A 21,145-nucleotide genomic window follows, 5' to 3' on the forward strand; every position below is an offset into this window, starting at 1 on the left:
ATTGTTCAAGAAGGGTTGAGAACTACAAGTTTTGGCCTGCAAAGAATTAGGGGAAGTATTAAATATTGAAAAAGGCTCGTGGATCTTGAATGCAAGATATAACCTAAAGGTTCCTACTAAATTTTAATTCAATTATTAAGTTGGACTAGCTCCAGGATCTACTCCAGACAGAATAAAGAAATTAGATATAAAAGCAATAAATGGAACCGTGCACCAGGAAATGTTCACGCAGTTCGGAGCCTCACTCCTACGTCTGCGGGCCCACTCACATCAGGCCAATACACTAGATGATCAACAAGGAGTACAAGGGGAGTACATTACACACTAAAGCATAAACTACACTACTCCAGCACAGCGCACTACTCCGATCCAGGCCAGCTCCTACTCCAGCATCACCATGGACTTGACGTGCAGGCTATCTTCATCACAACTTGAAGCAGTTGAGAAACTTTCAACACACGAATATATTGATAGAAAAACGAGTGGCGGATTTGAGGAATGAAATGTAGAATTTTTAATCCTTGAATCTTCAACTTTAATGCTTAACAAAGTAGCATTTTATAGTGATGATATGAAACCTCTTTGGTCTGAAAAAATGCAGCCTTGACCAAAATAAATGTTTGAATAAGCCTCACCTTTCCTGGACTGCATCCTAGCGCTGACACTGGACTACTCCAGAACCTAACAGCTAACCATTTTGACAACTAATTTAAGCCAACTTAAGTGGGTTTTAAATGTGTAACATTTTACACTTACAAATATGTTAAATGCTCCGAAGCACAAAAAATAATGTTTGCCAAGTGTGTGGAGCAAGTAGAAGGCATTGATAGTAATGTGGGTTTGAGGAAAGATGTTCCCACAAGGTGGAATTCAACATATGCAATGTTAGAAAGTGCTTTAAAATACCAATGTGCTTTTGGTATTCTAGCATTACATAACAAGAATTGTTTTTACTTCTCTAGTGGATTCTAAATTGAAGACCTTAGGACTACTTTGAGATTTCTTGGCTCCATTTTATATCATCAGTAATTATTTTACGAATTTTCTTATCCTATTTCAAATTTGTATTTTTTGAAAATTTTGATGATAGAGTATCTGTTGAGACACAATGAATTGAAAGTAGTGATTGATGGGGTATGGACCCCGACCCAAGAAAAGCAAGCCCAGAGAGTGAAGTCCAAGAAGGGTGGTAGAGCCCAGAACGAGTAAGGCACGACCTAGTGAGTGAAAGTTTGGACCAGTAGCAGGGCCCGATAGAGGTCTAGACCGAGTCCAGGAGGCGGCCCAGGCCCAGGGCATAGCGAGGACTCGGTGAGAGCCGTTACGCGGCATTTATAGCGGCATTTAAAGGACTCGACCAGAGAGCCGTTGGCCAGCCCGGTAACGGCACCCAACGGCGTTAAAACATAATTAGCACTTAAGGACTCTTTAATGTTTTCTTAACTCGGTTTAATGGAGGGCCTACTATATAAAGGCCCCTCCGTGAATGTAAGAAAAGGAGGCCGGATAATAGAAGGAGAGACACCATTTTTCTACTTTTGTTTATTACTTTCCATTTCTAGAGCTTTTTATTGAAAGGTGAATCCACCAACCAAGGTTGTGTTGGACCTCCCTGGGCTCAAAAACCCTAAAACGAACACTCGCTCCGTCTGGGGGGATCGAAACAAAGAGTTACGTTCATTCTTGAGCCTCGAAATTCGCAGGAAAAGAGAGACTAGTGAACAAGAGAATGTCTGAGGGACGAAGCCATGCCTCCAATCGTAACCGTGAGCCGGAAGGCGACTTAAGGGACCGGCTGAATCAACGCAACTCGCAGAGTCAAGGGGACGACTCAGCGCCTCGAAACCGACCTCAGACGATCATACCTCTCACTCCTGAGCAAATTCAGGCCATTGCTTGTGCTGTTGCAGCAGAGACTCGTGACAGGAGAGAGTCGACGGTCTCGCGATCACCGAATATACAACCACATAACCCACAAGCACCCCAGAGGTCGGATAGAGGAAGGCGAGAGGAACAATGCATGGAAGAACCACCCGCACGATCGGTGCATTCGAGGCTGGGCCCGAATGTGACACGGCGCTCGGCGAGAGAACGACTTGGCGGAGAAGAACCCAGTCGCCCCAGAGCGGGCCGACAGAATCAAGAAGTTAATCGAGAAAGAACGCGAACTCGAGCGCGGCAAGCCGAGTAGCCAATTCGCAACGAGGAACGGCAGGCTGAGTCACAAGTCGGCGTAAGTACAGAGTCGACGGGAAACCACGCCCGCAATGTTGGGGATGTGGCCCACTTGGCCCAAGAGCTGCAGAATCTGAAGGAGCAAGTAGAAGGTAGAACCAAGTCCCCAGGTCGGACGTTGGTCACCGCCTTGCCCTTCTCGGCCGAGATTATGGCGTACAAGATACCCGACGACTTTAAGTTCCCGGAACAGGCCACCTTCGACGGATCCAGCGACCCGCGCGAGCATCTCTTAAGCTACTAAGCCAAAATGCAAGTGCTGGGGGTTTGAGATACCGTCATGTGTAACGCCTTCCTGCCAACACTGAAGGGCTCGGTGCAGAGATGGCTCGTGGCCTTGCCCTCGGGCTCAATTCGCAGCTTTGAAGAGTTGGCCGATCGCTTCATGAGTCATTATGTGGCTAACATCAAACCCCAAAAAGATTTAACGCATTTGGGAGATATCCGTTAGGAGGAGGGTGAATCTCTCAAAATGTACCTGGCTCGATGGCAGAAGGAGATTCAATCCATCGAGGAGGTCGAGGACCAGACCGCCCTCACCTTCTTCATAGAATCCTTACGATCCGGACAGCTATACCGTGACCTACGGGACAACCGGCCGGCCACCTACGCGGAAGCCATACATATGGCCAACAAACGGGCTAACACGGAGCAAGCCATGAAACACAAGCGACAGCGAGAGGTCGGAGGATGCGTTAGCGGAAAGAGAACTCGCGGAGAAACAAAGGAGAGGCGCTCGTAGCCAACTAGGAGACCTGAGGCGCGACGCCCGTATGACAAGCTTAGTATCCAGCCTTATCGGTCGATTCCTCAGCATCCGGTGCATGAGGTGCAAGCGGTCGCGCCTCCTCCTAGTGAGGAGCGGGCAGTGAATGAGGACCCAGGTAAGACATCTAAATACTGTCGCTATCATAAGTCGTACACCCACAACACAGAAGAATGTTATTATCTAAAAAAGATCATGGAGGGGATCATCCAGCAAGGAAACCCGCCTCCCAACCAGTGGCGGAGAAGGTCGGAGAACAGGGAAGACAGCGAACCCCCAGGGGCGGTCGAAGGCAGTCGCAGCAAACAACTGGCGACCGATGAAGGCGAGACTCAGTGGAGACAAAAGCCGGTCATCAATATGATTGTCGGCGGACCTAAGGGGGGCGACACCGTGAACACCAGAAAGGCCTGGGCTCGACAATTGTACGTAGGGACAGTGTACGGGCGAGATGGTGGCTCGAAGAAAGCCTGCCGAGAGCCTATTGTTTTCACAGACAAGGATCTACCCACAGGCGAGATACCACATTGCGATGCCCTAGTCATTGCGATGGACGTGAATGGGTTAGTTGTCCGGCGGATCCTGGTAGACACCGGGAGCAGCATCAATGTCTTGTACCTCGAGACCTTCGTCAAGATGGGACTGTCACGAGAGCAACTGATCCTAGTCAAAACACCACTCGCTGGCTTTATGGGCAACTCCGTAGAGGTTGAGGGATCCATCACCCTGCCGGTGGAAATCGGCACCTACCCCGACGTACAGAAGCTGGACATGAAGTTCATTGAATTGTGGTCAACTTGACGTGTTCTCACAACGCGATACTCGGCCGATCGGGTTTAGAAGATTTGGGAGCACTGATCTCCATCGAGCATCTCTGCTTGAAGTTCCGCACGCCGAGTGGGGTGGGTATGGTCCGTTGCGACAGGTGAGTCGCCCGCGACTGTTACCTGCAAGCTTGTAGAGGCATGGCCAAGCGTGAAATGCAGGTCCATGAGATCACAGAGCAACCCCTAAAGAAGACAATGATACCCCGCCCAGAACCGGTCGTAGAGTTGGAAGAGGTCGAAATTGACCCTGAGCGACTAGAGAGACGTGTCAGAATCGAAATCGGCCTCCGAGAAGAGGTGCGAGAGGAAGTCATAAGCGTACTGCAGGAGAACCGCTTGGTCTTCGCGTGGGGGGCAGACGATATGCCGGGAGTGGACAGGTTTATCATTTTGCATCAGCTCGCCATCGACCCCGATCACCGACCGGTGATCCAGAAGAAGCGATATCTACCCAACGATCGAAGGGAATTTGTGAAGAAAGAGGTAAACACGCTGTTGGCCGCAGGCCACATCCGGGAAGTTAAATATCCAGAATGGCTGGCTAACGTGGCGCTTGTGCCGAAGCCCCTAGCTTGGCGAATATGTGTAGACTACACCGACCTCAACAAAGCCTGTCCGAAGGACCCGTTTCCATTACCTCGGATCGATCAATTGGTCGACGAGACGGCAGGGTCGACATTGCTAAGTTTCATGGACGCCTTTAAAGGATATCACCAGATCTTCATGCACAAGGCTGATGAAGAGAAAACAGCGTTCCTGACCCCGAATGGGGTGTATTGTTACCAAGTCATGCCATTCGGACTCAAAAACGCAGGAGCCACGTATACGCAAATGGTCGCTCGGTTGTTCCAAGACCTATTGGGAAAATCTATGACGGCCTACGTAGACGACATGTTAGTAAAGAGTCGGGAGGAAATCAATCATGCCGGGGACTTGGCCGATTGCTTTCGGGTAATGCTTAAATACAATTTACGGCTTAATTCGAAAAAGTGCGCTTTCGTCGTGCAAGGTGGGAAGTTCTTAGGGTATATGGTTACCAAGAGGGGCATCGAGCCCAACCCCGAGAAGGTACATGCCATTATGGATATGCAGCCTCCCAGCACTGTTAAAGACCTACAACGGTTGACTAGCTGACTGGGTGCCCTGAGTCGCTTCCTAAGCAAGTCGGCAGACAAAACCGTGCCCTTTTTTGAGGCTATGAAGAGGAAGGAGGGATTTGTGTAGACCGCCGAGTGCCAGCAATTATTCGAAGAGCTGAAAAAATACCTTTCTACACCTCTGGTACTGTTCACCCCTCAAGTTGGTGAGCCATTGTTTTTGTATTTAGCAACATCTCTCAGGACGGTAAGTTCGGTGCTGGTCCGAGACGAGGAACGCACTCACCACCCGGTATACTATGTAAGTCGTTCTTTGAAAGCAGCCGAAACGCGTTACACACCCTTGGAGAAAATTGTCTACGCTTTGGTGATCACCGTACGTAAACTGGCACCCTACTTCCAGGCCCACACTATTCGAGTCTTGACAGATCAACCCCTGGGTGGCGTATTACGGAATCCCACGTCATCTGGTCGGCTCGTGAAGTGGGCAATAGAGCTAACTCAATACGGTATCGAGTACCGGCCTCACCCGTCAACAAAGGACAGGCCTTGGCCGACTTTTTGGTCGAGTGCACTGCAGGAGAAGATTACAAGGACGCAACCTCGGAGGATGGCCCCGGCGAATGGTGGGAGATGCACGTGGATGGAGCGACGAGTCGCCAATATTGCGGCGACGGATTCATGCTGATTACCCCAGAAGGATTCAGGCTTTATTACGCTCTGAGCTATCTATTCCAGACATCCAATAATGAGGCCGAATACGAAGCTGTATTGGGAGGTCTACGACTCGCCAACACATTTGGGGCAGGATGCCAACGAATTAAGACCGACTCTCGTCTGGTGGTGGGGCAAGTGTCCGGGACCTGGGAAGCTAAGAATGCCCCGATGGCTCAATATAAGGAGAAGACGGTAGAGCTATTGAAGGAATTCGGCGCCTACGAGATAGAGCATATCTCGCGAGCCGACAACACAGAAGCAGACATACTGTAAAAAATTGCTCTAGATGGCGGGCCGGATCATCTTGGCAGAATCTGTTAGAAGGAAGAACTGGTCCGACCTAGCATAGAGGAAACGACCCTAGAGATCCGGCAAGTGACAGCCAAAGAATGGGACCGAGTGAAGAACCCTGAGATGTTCTGGATAGAAGATATCTGACGTTATAAAGAGAAGGGAGAACTGCTAGAGGACCCTGGAGTCGCCGCCCGGGTCCGCCGCAAGGCTCTGTCGTTCGAGATCATCGACGGACAATTGTATAAACGGTCGTTTGGGGGTCCTCTCTTCAAATGCTTACTCAGAACTGAGGCGGAGAAAATAATGGACGAGGCTCATTGGGGAATCTGCGCGGCCCACCAGGGCGCCCACACTCTCGCCCGGAAGCTGGTTGTTCAAGGCTACTACTGGCCCACTATGATGAGAGACTGCATTGAGTGGATAGCCAAATGCGTGATTTGCCAAGAATTCGCTCGAAAAGATACTCGGCCAGCTACTTTCTATACGCCAGTCACTACGGCCATCCCCTTTGCAAAGTGGGGTATCGACCTGTTGGGCCCACTGCCAGTCGCCCCCGGACGTTTGAAGTTCTGTGTGGTAGCCATCGACTACTTCACTAAATGGGTTGAGGCTGAGCCACTAGCCACTATCACCGAGTATCAATGTCGACGCTTCCAGTGGAAGAAAGTAATCTGCCGCTTTGGATTACCTGAGCATATAGTCAGCGATAACGGCCGATAATTTGACTGCCAACCCTTCGCCGATTTTTGCCGACGGCATAGTATACGCCACACCAAGGTGTCGGTCGCTTACCCCCAAGCCAACGGACAGGTAGAAAATGCAAATCGTACAATCGTGGACGGAATCCGAAAAAAGTTGGAAGACATCGGAGGAAACTGGGTAGATGAGCTTGACCGAGTTCTATGGGCCTACCGAACTACTCAGAGGCAGGCGATCGGTGAAAGCCCGTTCGCTTTAGCGTATGGCTTCGAGGCCAAAGTTCCAGTAGAAGTCGTCGAGCCCACCCACCGAGTCCGCAATTACACAGATGAAGGAAATGAGGAGAGCCTCAGGATTGAAAAGAACTTTTTAGAAGAGGGAAGGGAAGCCGTGCATGCACGCATGGTGGAGTATCAGCAGGCAGTGAAGAGATACCGAGATCGACGGATTCGCCCACGTACCTTTCAAGTAGGCGACCTCGTGCTACGAGATCGACAAGCGAGTCAGCCCACGGAAGGAGGAAAGTTCGCAGTCAAGTGGGAATAACCTTATCGCATTGCCGCTGTGGTCCAAGCCGGCACGTATAAACTAGAGACGTTGGAGGGGAAGCTCGTTGACCGGATCTGGAATGTATTCCACTTAAAGAAGTTCTATCAGTGAGTTCAAGTTCTATTGGCAAAAGGTTAGCCCGTGTATTCACCTAAGGATTCAACTTTGAATAAAGTATCATCACTTTCCGCATCTTGAAAACAGTTTCTAAGAAAGAAAAAGCCTAAAGGAGTCGCCTCGACAGAGGGACTCGGCGAGAAGAAATATGGAACAAGGGCCCAGACCCTTAGATGTTTCCGAGAAAAAGCCTACAGGAGTCACCTCGACTGGGGGACTCGGCGAGAAAATAAAGAAACGACGGGGCACTGACCCTAAATAGTTTCTGAGAAAGAAAAAGCCTAAAGGAGTCGCCTCGACTGAGGGACTCGGCGAGAAGAAATAGGGAACAAGGGCCCAGACCCTTAGATGTTTCCGAGAAAAAGCCTACAGGAGTCACCTCGATTGAGGGACTCGGTGAGAAAATAAAGAAACGACGGGGCACTGACCCTAAACAGTTTCTGAGAAAGAAAAAGCCAAAAGAAATCGCCTCGACTGAGGTACTCGGCGAGAAGAAATAGGGAACAAGGGCCCAGACCCTTAGATGTTTCCGAGAAAAATCCTACAGGAATCGCCTCGACTGAGGGACTCGGCGAGAAAGTAAAGAAACGACGGGGCACTGACCCTAAATAGTTTCTGACAAAGAAAAAGCCTAAAGGAGTCGCCTCGACCGAGGGACTCGGCGAGAAGAGATAGGAAACAAGGGCCCAGACCCTTAGATGTTTCTGCGAAAAAGCCTACAGGGTCGCCTCGACTGAGGGACTCAGCGAGAAAAGATATGAAGTCAGGACTCAAACCCTTAAACATTTTTCGAGGACAAACAGGAGTCGCCTCAATTAAGGGACTCGGTGAAAAGGCAAGTGCATTAGGAGTCGCCTGGATACAAGGGTTCAACGGAGGTAGTCACAAGGCATGAATAGGGATCACATAAGTAAAAGAAAGACACAAGAAGTTTTTCCATTTAAAGGTCCGAAAGGGAGACCAACCCTTACAAAAAAAATTATTAAAAAGCCCTAGACTATGGGGGAGGGGGTGTCAACAGCGACTTCCTCGACTCGTTCTTCCGCCGATGTTCCAGCTGGGGGAGGGAGTGAAGGGTCTTCCGCTAGGGGAGGTGGTTCAGCCGTTGTTGTTGAACTCGCCATGGGATGAGCCATTGGATCAGCGGTCGCCACGGGTGCATCAGCAGTCGGCAGGGGATCAAGCACCGGCTTAAGACCCCAGCTCTCCGGAGTGAAGGTCGAGTTGCGAGCCAGTAGGAGGGCGTGGATTTCCAGTTGTGCTTCACGATAACCCAGACGGTAGTCGCGCTCGCCCAGATCCAGCAGGTATTCATCTCCTTCCGGAGTCGCCAACCACTCCTTTGCCACCTCCTCCTGTCGACTTGTCACCACCGACTTCATGTCTGCCACGAAGGCGGCTGACTTCTTATAGTCAGCAACAGAGGTGGTGGCGATGGTCGCCACCTTGTCGCGCTCTTCCTCCCACTGGCGGGTAACCCTCAGCAGCCCGGCAGTGTGGACCTCCCTCGCCTTGGTGTAAACAGTTTGTTCCTCCAGGCGAGCCTCCTCTGACTGGCGTAGACGAGTGGCGAGAGAATGCATGGTGGTCTTAAGCACCCGCATTCGTTTCCTCAGCTCCAGCTGGAAGGTGGGGTTCTGGGAAGATGGAAGACACGTTAGCAACAGTCGGGAGAGAGGAAATCAAAGAGAAAGTCTGGGATACTTACGTGGTAAGACTGTCGTAGGGAGGCCTCCAGGATGTACTCATCTTGCATCTGGCTCGCCGCTTCCAAGTCCTTAGGAAGAAGGACGTTCTCGGCCCAATTTTGAACCAAGTAGCTGCGTTGCCAGATCTGGGCATTCTCTTCAAGTTCCAGGGCCAGTTGGATCTTCTAGGGAGGCGGCGTGTCTGACTGCTCCAATGGTCGCTTGGAGCTTGGGCTCTCTGTTGGAGCCGGAGGCGGAAACCTGGAGGGAGAGGCAGCAGGAGATGGTATCAGGTCCACCACATTACCCGGTGGAGTTGGAGTCGCCCGGGGAACCGGAGAAGTGAGTAAGGAGGAAGCTGCTTGTGCACCTGACGACCGTTGTGATAGTCGACGTCTCATCTTCTCTGCGCGGTCGGCCATGTCCGGTGTAGGGATCTCGGCTTTGTCCGAGCTCGTGGAGTCGGAGTCGTATGGACCTGCGTAAGAGAAAGTTAAAGTCTCAGCAGTCGGATCAAATAAGGAAATTAGGGAAAGAGAAGGTCGCAAAAAGCTACCTGTGGTGGCCGCGCCGGCTGGCAAAAGGCCCCATTTCGCCATGGCCCGTACTCGAGACCAGTACTTAACAGAGTAAGGTCCAAAGCTCTTCAGGAACTCGGCACCCTAGATCGTGTCCTGGGTGAAGACAGCACGCCAGGAGCAGGGTTTGAAGAGGGCAGCCGTCCATATGGTAGGGAAGGTAAAAGTAGAGAAAGAAGGGCTGACGAAGAAGAAATAGGGCTTCCAGTCCTTTATGGAGTCTGGAAGACCCTCGAATAACTGACGCCCAAGACGGGCAGAGACTTGGACAAAACCTAGAGAGTGCGAACCGACCTTGTTCACCACAAATAAAAATCTAAAGAGATCCAGGTCGGGCTCACAAAGCAACCAGTGACATAAATTGATGAAACAGGTGAGAAGGCGGTTCGAGTTGGGCACGAGCTGACCTGGAACTGGGTTATAGTGGCGGTAGAAGAGAGAAAGAAAGGGAGAGGGTGGCACTCGGAAACCAAAGGCCACCGAGTGTAAGTGAATGCCGACGCAATTTTTCGGCGGGTAAAAAATCGACCGGCCTTCCGGCGGAAGTACGGTGGCCGAGGGGCCAAGAAGAAAGCGGGCCATCTCAAGGTCCGCCTCGGTGACTAGCGACGGAGATCCCGCCGACTGGGGTATGGAGTCAAATTTACCCCTCGGCCGTTGGGCACCCTTGGGAAGAGCCGCCACCGTCTTGAGAGGGGCCGGGCTCAGAGGAGTGACCACCCCCGAGGATAAAGGGGTCGGTTGAGACGAAGACGTCGATGGAAGACCAGACGGGATCTCCATACGGCGAGGAGGAGTGGAAGAAGAAGAAGAAGATGAAGATGAAGACATAGAGGCGGGAGACTCCGCAGTGCGGCGAGAAGAAGAAGAAGAGGGAGAAGAAGACATTCTACCAACCTGAATAATCTCCAGCAGGAAGAGACGCAGGAGAGGGTAGAGCTTGACTTTGGGGGCTTTCGCAGAAGTTCAAGGTGAAATGAGGAGAAGGGGGAAGACGGAGTATTTAAACGGGGGAGAATCCCAAGAGATTTCCACGTGTCATGCATCCACTGGAGGATAGCAAGGGTCGATAGGAGGTGAGAGGACGTTTGCAATTGATGCTCTCGAAAAGCGGAACGACGGTTGAGGCCTAGGGTTGGCCTAAGACGGCGTGTCTGGCCTAGGCCTAGTACGAGTAGAAATGACCCGGCCTATTGGCGTAAAGCCCATCGTAGGCCATGGCCTCTGGGTTGCCTAGGTACGGGTCGAAGGTATCTCAAGAAGGATCACTGGACCAGGCCCACCGGTCGGCATAAGTCACCCCGGATGAGCAAGGCCGAGTCCATTGGTCGAGTCAGGAGTCGACGTCGACTTCACATTGAACAAGTAAAAGACGAAAGAACGATAGTTTATTAATCATAAAAGGGATAAGGGCCTGCATCTCGGCCAAAGTTACAAGACAAAGGAAAAAGATAGGTCACAGATCAGTCTTCTCTTCTGCTGGGCGAGCAGGAGGTAGGCCTTCCAGGAAGAGCTGACGACGAAAGGGTGGAGGAGTCGGCTCTGACTCCGGCATATCATCCAAGTAGACGGAAGGCTTCCCGTCATCAATCATTTGGAGGGGCTTCTCAAGGGCGCTGGGAGACATGGCTACCCCAAAAAGAGGAGGAACCTCCCACACTTCTTCCTCATCCAGCGCTGGCTCCTCCACTACGGGCTCTACTCGGCGCCCGGTCGAATCTGTGGGAACCAAGTCCAACATATCCGGTGGCACCACGATGGGATCAGAGGTCGAGTCGCCCACCAGATGCCCACCATTGGCTAGCCTCTGAAGCCTTAGCTTCTCCAGACGAGCGTGCTCCTTGTTGCGAATGGAAAAGCGACGATCACCGATTCGATAGCTCATGATCGGAGTTGTTGGAGGAAAGAATGGTATGAGACAAAAGCGAAAAGAAGCCCCATATATAGCCAAAGAGTGGCGAATATCCAGGCAAAAATCACGGAGAGAATCATAACTGCCATCCTGGGGCAGGATTAGATAGGATTCAGGAATCTTTGTCAGAGAATGGTTCCATCAACTTCGCTTGGGAAGAGGGAGATTCGCACGTTGATTGGAAAAGCAAAATCTCTCAGGGATACAGAAGATATCGCGGATGTCAGACCTTAGGGTCAGGCATCAGGCCGACTCGGAGACCGATCGGCCAGTGAGCTTGGGCGAGTGCGAAATAAAATTTCGAAATGAAATAAAAGATACTATTATTAATCAGAAATGCGGTACACAGATCAAGGAGCTTATTACATCAATAAGTAAAATATATAAATGCTCCTTTCATAGCCCTCCCTTGAAACTTCGCTGGCAGACTTCGGTCAGCACGATCACTCGTCGGGAAAAGAAGGCTCATCCTGAGAGAACATCTCCTCCGATGGTCCGGCAGGAGATGGATAGAAAGAATCCCAGAAAGTCGGCATAATAGGCGGCACAACTGGCGCCACGTCGTCCGGGTATAGCTCCAACTAGCGGGTGAAATCAGCATCAGTCATCAGATCAGTCGCCGGCCCGTCCAAATCATCGAGTCGGATAGTGAAGGTCATGCGGGAGGCTAGTTGCTCTGGAACTGCCACCTCGACGAAGGACCCGTCTTGTGCAGTAACCCTGGCCATAGTTGGAGGCAGGGAGTCGGCCGAGGTCGGAGTGTTCATTGCGGAAGAAGGAGTAGTGGTCGGCGGCTGAGAAATAGAGGAAGCAGCACCAACATGAGGCCTCCGGGAGGAAGGTCGAGGAACCTTCTTCTTGCCCTCTCTCTCTGGCCTCGACCGCTTAGAGGGAAGGGGGCGACGAGGCGACCCAAAGTCTATCTTCTTTCCTTTCATAGGGGAGCGACCCATGATTGATCAGAAGGAGGTGAGGGAAGATGGAAAGACCAGAGTGTTATTTATAGGCTCCCCGGAGAGAGGGGAGGAATCTAAACGGCTCCGGTGAATCGGGCGGAATTACGAAGAATCTGGGCGTTACTCGGACAATTAAATAGAAGATTCGCTGATTAAGGGGAAGAGATATTGCTACTTTCCCATACCCGAGTTAGAGGACCGGATATGAGAAAGTGAGGGACTAGTTGATGGGGTATGGACCCCGGCCCAAGAAAAGCAAGCCCAGAGAGTGAAGTCCAAGAAGGGTGGTAGAGCCCAGAACGAGTAAGGCATGGCCTAGTGAGTGAAAGTTTGGACCAGTAGCAGGGCCCGATAGAGGTCTAGACCAAGTCCAGGAGGCGGCCCAGGCCAGGGCAGAGCGAGGACTCGGTGAGAGCCGTTGCGCGGCATTTATATCGGCATTTAAAGGACTCGACCAGAAAGCCGTTTAGAGGCCCAAAAGAGCCGTTGGCCGGCCCGGTAACGGCACCCAACGGCCTTAAAGCATAATTAGCACTTAAGGACTCTTTAATGTGTTCTTAACTCGGTTTAATGGAGGGCCTACTATATAAAGGCCCCTCCGTGAATATAAGAAAAGGAGGCCGGATAATAGAAGGAGAGACACCATTTTTCTACTTTTGTTTATTACTTTCCATTTCTAGAGATTTTTATTGAAAGGTGAATCCACCAACCAAGGTTGTGTTGGACCTCCCTGGGCTCAAAAACTCTAAAACCAACAGTGATAATTTGCAAAATCGAGATATGTCAATAGGAATAAACGGTAAATTTAATAAGTATTGGAGTGAGTACACTGTATGTTATTATTTTCGTTGCTTCTATTTTTTTTTAACAATGATGAAATTTGATATGATTAAGTTTTGCTACTCAAAGTTTGATTCTATGGTTTGAAAAAACAAGTTGGATATAATAAAGAAGAAGATGTATGAACTTTTTTCTAACTATGAGACAACTTCAAGTTCAATTCCAACTCCAAGTATGTCAATGCGTACATCTTATTCAATTGTTCAAGTAAGTGGTTCACAAGCAAAAGCATTTTGAGTTAATAAATTAATTTAAATGTTATTAAATATGTTTTAATGTTGATTTGTGCAATTGTGCATGAGTATTTTGATTTTTATAGTGAAAATGTCGATGATGGTGTTCAAAAGTCTGAGTTAGATATATCTAGAACAAGGAAGTTAGGGCCAAAGTATTATGTGAGCATGGATGTTTAAAATATTTGATAGAGTAACAAGCAAGATTTATGTGTTTGTCTAGAATGGCTTGTGATATACTGAGTATATATTTCGATCACTACAGCTGCTAGTGAAAGCTCATTTTGTAATGGCTCTCGAGTGTTGGCTAAGTATAGATCCTGCATCCTCTCAGAAAATGTTCAAGCACTCATTTGTACTCGCAATTGGTTGCAAGAATTTACATATGAAGCTATTAATATATTATTTATTTCTTTTTTAGTAGCTGATTTATTAACTTATTATTTATAAAGTTCTAATGATTTTTTTTTTATAAATTCTTTGTAGATGATCAAGATATTGAAAATGATGAGTCAGGTCAGATAAAACCAATTATTAAAAATCTTAACTTGGCCTAGACAAAAGTAACAAATTCGTGCGATCACCAGACCCAATTCAACTAACAATCCGCGGGGATCTAGCTAGTCCCAATTCAAACATACCATTATCTCAAATCCTAGTATTAGTAAAGCCCCCACTGTCCATCACAACAAATCCAACATCTCACCAAGAGTCAATACACAAGGAATCTAAAGATACAAGGCAATGCATAGAATTTAAACGAATTGTGTATCACAACGGGTAAGCTCAACAATAGCTTAATCAAGAATCAACAAGAATAAGGTACAATGAAGGTACAACTCACATTGAAAGATCACAATGAAAGGAATTCACCAAAGAGATACGAATAAAATATTCCAAAGGCAATGCAATGAATTCAAGGATTCCAATCAACAGATTACAACATAGAATAAATAGACTCAAGTACCAATTCAATCAAGAATCAAGATGGTGATCATAGGGAAAACACATACTAGTATCAATAAGCAACGTAACTAGCATGCAAGCCAACAACGTAGTCACAAAGACTAGTACGAATAACATAAACTTCATTAGAATCCAACGAATCACAATAATGGATTACAACACGATTCAAGACTCCAAATCCTACCAAAGGATACTTAATACGTCGCTTTAGACTTACGAGACATCAACAAAGACACACAAGTACACCACGGATCAACAAAACAGAAGCCAAACACCAACGTACCAGTGGGTGGTTCGACGGGAGGCAAACTACCCGCCCAAACTACCCACCCGTACCAGCGGGTGGTTTGGTGGGTGGTGAAGCACCCGCTGAACTGCCCGCTGCCCCAAAGCCTGTACCGGCGGGTGGTTTGGCGGGTTGTGAAGTGCCTGCTGAACTACCCGCTAGTACACCTGTAGAAGAAATTCCCCACTTCGGGAAAAATTCCAAGAATGTACCAATTCAAGGCCAAACACTTCAATACTCACATGAACAATAAAAATGGACTTGAACACAAGAAATAGCTCAACAAATAGCATCAAGAACCCTAGATACAAGCTCTAAAAAAGCATAAACACAAGAATATGCATTTCACCACTCAAGAACATCAAGAAATCATACATAGCAAGGAGAAATAGGTTTTGTAGGACATGGGTTACCTTTTTTGCTTAACCAAAACCTTCCAACTCTCTAGTTTACTCTTGAAACTCCTCTGCCAAGTGATCTTCATCAACAGAACCCAAAAACCCACAAGCAAAGGAAAAACTTAGATAAAGAAGAAGTAAAACTATGAAATAAAACTATAGAATCCTAAAACATACCCTTCCTAAGCTTGAAGATGGTGAAAGGTGAAATCTTGCTTGGTTTTCTTGAGTGAGGAGGTGAAGAGTTCTCTTGGTAAAATGAGAGGGTTAGGGTGGCTTAAAGAACAAGCTAGAGTATAGAGAGTGTTTTGGCTAGTGTGGGAAGTGCTTGGGCGAGTGTGCCTAGAAAATGGCTTGGTTTCCAAGTTAGAGGTTGTAAAAAGACCAAAAAGGACCTCTTCTTTCCACAAAAAGCTAGAAGGCTTTCTTTTAAGTAAAGGCCAGAGTACAATGTTTAAAGCACAAAGTACATCCCATTGACCAATTTAAAAGGCAAAGGGATTTGGGTCAAACTAAATCCCTTAAGTAAATTCAATGGGAATTATAAAAATAATTATAAGGATACTTAGGAATTAATTAAGTAATTAATTCGCGTTTAAGGGATAGATTAAATTCCCGGGGTGTCACATGGAGTGAGTACAGTGTATGTTATTATTGCCGTTGCTTCTGTTTTTTTATCCAATGATGAAATTTGATATGATTAAGTTTTGCTATTCAAAGTTTGATTCTATGGTTTGGAAAAACAAGTTGGATATAATAAAGAAGAAGAGGTATGAACTTTGTTCTAACTATGAGACAATTTCAAGTTCAATTCCAACTCCAAGTATGTCAATGGGTACATCTTATTCAACTGTTCAAGTGAGTGGTTCACAAGCACCAGATATTAATTAATTTGGTGTAAGTATCTTAAATTAATAAATTTACTTTAAATGTTATTAAATATGTTTTTAGAGTTTTAATTTTGATTTGTGCAATTGTGCATGAGTATTTTAATTTTTCTAGTGAAATGTCGATGACGATGTTCGAAAGTCTTTGATGAGCATGCGTGTGTGTTTTACAATATTTGATAGAGTAACAAGCAAGATTTAATTGTGTCATTTGTAGTTTTGTACTTAACCTGAGGTCATATATATTCCAACTTGTGACCGTCCTGCTCATATGCATGGATCGGTTTTAATTTAGCTCTATTTCATTCACAATGAATTCCAGTTTCTCATCTTCTCACTCATCAATGAATTCACTTTCATTGATTGCAGAGAAACACGTATAGCTAAAACTTACAAATTAATTAATTACCAAAGAATTTGAATTCATTATATAAAAAAAAATAAAGAATTTTGGTACATCATATCATTCATAATTAATGTTGCTTCAATAATTCTCTATGTAGTGGCTGAGTATGTAGGTGTTTTCTATGGTTTGTTAGACGACGACCTATTGTATTTTCATATTCGGCGTTGTGCACATATATTTAATTTGATTGTTCAAGAAGGGTTGAGAACTACAAGTTTTGGCCTGCGAAGAATTAGGGAAAGTATTAAATATGTTAAACGCTCTGAAGAAGGAAAAATAATGTTTGGCAAGTGTGGAGCAAGTAATGTGGGTTTGAGGAAAGATGTTCCCACAAGGTGGAATTCAACATATGCAATGTTAGAAAGTGCTTTGAAATACCGATGTGCTTTTGGTAGTCTGGCATTACATGACAAGAATTGTTTTTACATCTCTAGTGGATTCTAAATAGAAGGGCTTGGGATTAATTTGGGATTTCTTGGCTCCATTTTATATCATCAGTAAATTATTTTACGGATTTTCTTATCCTATTTCAAATTTGTATTTTTTGAAAATTTTGATGATAGAGTATCTGTTGAGACACAATGAAAGTAATGATTTTCAAAATCGAGATATATATGTCAATAGGAATAAAAGGTAAATTTGATAAGTATTGGAGTGAGTACAGTGTATGTTATTATTGTCGTTGCTTCTGTTTTTTATCCAATGATGAAATTTGATATGATTAAGTTTTGCTATTCAAAGTTTGATTCTATGGTTTGGAAAATCAAGTTGGATATAATAAAGAAGAAGACGTATGGACGTTTTTCTAACTATGAGACAACTTCAAGTTCAATTCCAACTCCAAGTATGTCAATGGGTACATCTTATTCAACTGTTCAAGTAAGTGGTTCACAAGCACCAGATATTAATTAATTTGGTGTAAGTATTTTGAATTTATAAATTTACTTTAAATGTTATTAAATATGTTTTTAGAGTTTTAATTTTGATTTGTGCAATTGTGCATGAGTATTTTGATTTTTCTAGTGAAATGTCGATGATGATGTTCGAAAGTCTTTGATGAGCATGCGTGTGTGTTTTACAATATTTGATAGAGTAACAAGCAAGATTTAATTGTGTCATTTATAGTTTTGTACATAACCTGAGGTCATATATATTCCAACTTGTGACCGTCCTGTTCATATGCATGGATCGGTTTTAATTTAGCTCTATTTCATTCACAATGAATTCCAGTTTCTCATCTTCTCACTCATTAATGAATTCACTTTCACTGATTGCAGAGAAACACGTATAGCTAAAAATTACAAATTAATTATTTACAAAAGAATTTGAATTCATTATATATATATATAAAAAAAAAAAAGAATTTTGGTACATCATATCATTCATAATTAATGTTGCTTCAATAATTCTCTGTGCAGTGGCTGAGTATGTAGGTGTTTTCTATGGTTTGTTAGATGACGACCTATTGTACTTTCATATTCGGTGTTGTGCACATATATTTAATTTGATTGTTCGAGAAGGGTTGAGAACTACAAGTTTTGGCCTGCGAAGAATTAGGGAAAGTATTAAATATGTTAAACGCTCCGAAGAAGGAAAAATAATGTTTGGCAAGTGTATGGAGCAAGTAATGTGGATTTGAGGAAAGATGTTCCCACAAGGTGGAATTCAACATATGCAATGTTAGAAAGTGCTTTGAAATACCGATGTGCTTTTGGTAGTCTGGCATTACATGATAAGAATTGTTTTTACTTCTCTAGTGGATTCTAAATAGAAGAGCTTGGGATTAATTTGTGGTTTCTTGGTTCCATTTTATATCATCAGTAAATTATTTTACGGATTTTCTTATCCTATTTCGAATTTGTATTTTTTGAAATTTTGATGATAGAGTATCTGTTGAGAATTTGGATTTGCTTCAACTCCATCTTGCTTTCCTTTGCTTAGCTCCTTCACAAATCAGAATTATAAATATGATCTGATCTTAGGCAAATTGAACAACACAACACAACAGGTTAATTTGAATCTATGATTACAAATTTAATTTGTCGTGTTGTTGGATGAATGGATGAATTTGGTATGTATCTCAAGAAAAGCTAGCTAGCTATATATTTATACAAGCTATGTGATAAATATTTCTTTAATTTGGGTGTATAGTACTTTCCTGGAAATGATAATTAAGCAGAGAGATGGGTCGCAAATTAATTATTGGTTCAAGTTCAACATATAGTTAGGCGGCTCACTTACTTCACTGCACTCCTTTCCTTTATTTTATTTGCATTGTCACAGCACGTGTGAAATTCAGATTAGATATAACATACGGAGTATATATTGTTGGGAAAAATACCACTACCTGTGATAAATAAAATTACAGGACCGACAAGAGCGCAAGTACGATATGGTACAAAATAGTCAAAATAAATAATAGACACAAGGGACACAAGATTTACGTGGAAAACCCCAAAACCACGGGAAAAACCACGGACCACCACCAACACAATATTCCACTATAACAAATCTTGGGTACAAAGTTGCTGGCTACCACCCGAGCCAAACACCCTAAAAATATCAAATACAACAACTCTAGGCGCCAAATACATTCTATCACGTTCACAGGCTTAAAAAGGAATAATATCTCGTACTCAAAATATTCAACCACCACGAGCAAGGTGAATAGAATACAAATATTACGAGAGTATCCAAAAAGATGCTTGGAACAAACAATTGACCTCTACAAAATATTTGATAAAGAAAGTACCCAAAAGATCTAGGCAAACCCACAACAAAATAACGCCAAATGAAGAAGAAATAGATGTTACTCCTTCCGCTGTGCTCCGTACTGCCGTGAACGAATAGAAAGAAAGAAGAATGAATTTTTTTCTTTCCTTTTGCCTACTGCTTCAGCCGAATGAAGAAAGAAGAAGCTTGTGGAAATTTGTGGTAATTAAGAACAATGAATATTGCTCCTTTTGTAGTTGTGAGTTGCTGCCAAAATGGGAATAGTAAGAAAGAAATTGTCAAACTTTCACATGCATGCTGCCAAAAGCAATTAATTGCCCCTCATTCCATGCTGACAACCAAGATGGGGATTGAATAAAGCAAATTCAATTTTGTCCACCTTTTCACACCCATGCAGCAAAGGAAGTGTGAAAGCAAAGAAAATAATTTCCTTCTCTTCTGCCAAACAGCTCCACCGCCAAGCAACTTTCAAATGACATTTAATGAATGTCAGTAGGTGCAGGCTGAATAAAATATTTCTTATAGTGGATACAAATAGGCTTGGTCCAAAATGAGCTATTTACCACATAGGAGGGAAGCCCCAACCCAACAAATCTCCCCCTCCCGACTATGTGGAGGATATTGCCATCCCGGCGATACAGCAACAAACCTCAAGTGACCTAACTTCCATTGGTCCACACAAATCAGAATGTATCAACTCTGATGCACATTCCTTTGTTGCCACATTCACTGAACCACTAGAAATAGAGCTTTGCAAAGAGTACAAGTTAGAAGACTTGTTACCTCGTGCAACAACCAGTGAGCCTTTGGTGATTTTCCAATGTCCATCACCAAAGATACAGCAGAAACCATCATCATCAAGATTTCTAGTAGAAATAAGATTCAGTCTGATACCCGGTGCATGCATTACATTTTTAAGTACCAGCTTTGCGCCATTGTTTGTCTCAAGGCAAACTGTACCGGTACCAATCACCTTCACCTGACCATCATCACCCATTCTTAGCTCTCCAAAATCACCTGGAGTATATGAAGCAAAGAATTCCTTTCTTGGTGTAACATGCTAGGCTGCACCTGAATCCATAATCCAAGTTGTCTCATGGCAAGCAACATTGTTGGCATTTTCATCGCAGACGACAAGTAAATCTCCTCCAACTATTGCAACTTGGTTCCCGGTGACATCATCATTATCTTGCTTCTTGTCCCTTTTCAACTTGAAGCAATATTTCTTGATATGTCCTTTCTTGCCACAATAATGACATTCAACATCTATACCCTTCTGACCCTTTTGCTTGTTTCTCCCCCTATCTTCTGTAACCAAAATCTCTGACTGAGAAGTGGAGGTGTCTTGAGATCTTCTTCTTGCTTCTTCATTCAAGATACCGCTCTTGACATACTCCATGGTCACAACACCGTTGGGAGCAGAATTGGTCAAAGAAACCCGAAATGTTTCCCAAGAATCAGGTAGAGTGTTAAGCAACCAGAGACCAAGTACCTCATCCTCAAATGTGATGCCCATGCTTGACAACTGATCAAGAACACCCTAGAAATCATTAACATGATCATTGATCAATGTACCTTCCCTGTATCTTAGATTCATCAACTGCTTCAACAGAAACAGCTTGTCATTGCCTGTTTTGGAAGCATACAGGGTGTCAAGCTTATCCCACAGGCTCTTGGCATTTGTCTCACTAATAACGTGGTTCAGAACATTGTCTTCGATCCATTGTCGAATATAACCACAAACTTGTTGGTTCTCAAAGTCCCACTCCTCGTCTAACATATTTGCTGGCTTTGCACTTGCAAACACGGGTAGATGCAATTTCTTCAGAAACAAGAGATCCTTCATCTTGGACTTCCAAATGTGAAAATTTCTACCATTCAAGCGCACCATATTAATCGTATTTGACTCCATGTCAAATGTACCCGATCAACAACCTGGGCTCTGATACCACTTTGTTGGG

At 45.1% G+C, this 21,145-nt stretch overlaps 1 protein-coding gene across 2 annotated transcripts in view; it reads right to left on the reverse strand.

Moving 5' to 3' along the window:
• LOC109179200 (3-hydroxy-3-methylglutaryl-coenzyme A reductase-like) overlaps positions 1–18,452 on the reverse strand; it is a 30,022-nt gene extending 11,570 nt beyond the window's left edge. The window contains exons 1-2 of one of the 2 annotated variants that reach the window (XM_019328760.1): positions 18,402–18,452; positions 11,382–11,389 (exon numbers count right to left, since the gene is read on the reverse strand). The gene's annotated coding sequence lies outside the window, so the exon portion shown is untranslated. The remainder of the gene's footprint in view (positions 1–11,381; positions 11,390–18,401) is intronic. The other variant, XM_019328761.1, reaches the window with a different exon arrangement.
• Between the last annotated feature and the right edge of the window lie 2,693 nt (positions 18,453–21,145).

This window comes from Ipomoea nil, unplaced genomic scaffold (genome assembly GCF_001879475.1).
Source record: "Ipomoea nil cultivar Tokyo-kokei standard unplaced genomic scaffold, Asagao_1.1 scaffold0878, whole genome shotgun sequence".
In the NCBI taxonomy this organism is placed as follows: domain Eukaryota; kingdom Viridiplantae; phylum Streptophyta; class Magnoliopsida; order Solanales; family Convolvulaceae; genus Ipomoea; species Ipomoea nil.